The sequence below is a fragment of the Equus asinus genome, chromosome 23 (genome assembly GCF_041296235.1).
Source record: "Equus asinus isolate D_3611 breed Donkey chromosome 23, EquAss-T2T_v2, whole genome shotgun sequence".
Lineage (NCBI taxonomy): Eukaryota > Metazoa > Chordata > Mammalia > Perissodactyla > Equidae > Equus > Equus asinus.
In genome coordinates this window covers 22,924,346-22,925,870 of record NC_091812.1, presented here as the reverse complement: position 1 = coordinate 22,925,870, position 1,525 = coordinate 22,924,346, and the positions used below count along the sequence as shown (strand labels likewise).

General features: G+C 42.2%; 1 pseudogene; it reads right to left on the bottom strand.

Moving 5' to 3' along the window:
• Positions 1-1,195: 1,195 nt before the first annotated feature.
• LOC139041765 (U4 spliceosomal RNA) lies at positions 1,196-1,272 on the bottom strand (annotated as a pseudogene).
• Between the last annotated feature and the right edge of the window lie 253 nt (positions 1,273-1,525).

Below are 1,525 nucleotides of genomic sequence, written 5' to 3'. Positions count from 1 at the left end.
TTCTGGAGGCTTGTCATTTTCCTTCTGCTCTGAAATGTTACTGTAATTCTCCATGGTGTTTTATGAATTGTCCTTCGCCAGCACATTTTTCATAGTTTCAGGTCACAGATTATACCTGCCACCACTAGGGGGAAGCAGGAGCTGTCTTTTCTGATCCCACTCTGTCTGCTGCAAGTTGTGAGGGTATGGCTACTCTGCATTCACATGGGCTGGGCACAGCTGCCCTCCAGGTTGTACTCACATGATCAAGGTCTCCGTGCTTAGCAGGCAGCTTGGGCATGATAGATGGGGCCTCTGTGCTGGGGAAGGGACTAGCTAAGCTGCTGCAAGCTATGTGGGAGAGGTGCCTACATGGGGCCTGAACTGCCATTTGGTGATATTCGTGGATTGGTGTGCTCCAAAGGCAGGGCTCCTTCTGAGTGGGTGGGGAACCTTCTTGTCTTTGCTGTGTTAGTGGGGAGAGATGCCCATGCTGGGGCTGAGCTGCCATTTAGTGGATCCCGCAGGTTGCTATGTGCCACAGGGGGTGGCACCTTCTGTATGAGTGGGCGCCTTCTTGGCTGTACTTTTCTCAGTGGATAGGCATCATTATAGGGGCTGTGCCACCACCAGTCAATGTAGAGCATTCCCATGGATGGGGCAACTGTGGCACAGTTGACGCTCCTGCAGACTGAGCTGCAACTCCAAAGGCATTCATGCAGGCTGAGCTGTCCCTCCTTCCTCTTATAGTCACTCCAGCTGCCCTGTGAGGATCCATGAACTGTCTCGCTGCCTCCTGAGAGGGGGAAGGGTGTGCTCACCTAGTTACACTGCCTCCTGGGGATCCAGCCCACCCACCTTTAGATGTATAACTGTGTGGATCTCTCAGAAGTCCTCTTGTGCTTTGTGGGGAATCCTCTGCTGGTTAACGAATGTCCATTTAGTTGTAACTTAGAGAGAGACTAAGGGAACATTTCACTCTGCAATGAAGCTAATGTCACTTTTTTTTTTTTTTAATATTTCCATTCTCATTTCCAAGCTTTAAATTTGTATTTTCTATAGTTTTTCTAAATGAAATTTGTCAATTTTATTATCATTCTTCTCCCCTTAGATTAAAAAAATCAATTCAACTGTTCTTATAATTGCTTATTCATTTTTTAATGTTTATTTTTAAATGCCTTCTGTTTTCTTAGGTTTGTTTTATTTTTATATTACCCTGAAATTATTTTCAATTAGCAAAAGTCACATCTCAGGTAAACCTCAGTGGGTATAATACTGCCACTGCACAAAGCTGAAGTTCTTGAATTATATACTTTATTTATCAATACATTTTTTCTTGTTTAATAATGAAACTCTTCAAGACTATAAAATGTTCTGGAACATCACATAGTTTTTCAAAGTTTTAATCTTGTTTTGTTTTATTTTAATTAAACATTTTATTTTAAGATAGTTGTCAATTTACAGGAAGTTATAAGAAAAAATACGGACAGATCACCCATGTACACTTTGCCAAGTTTCTCCCAATAGTATTATCTTGCAAAACTAT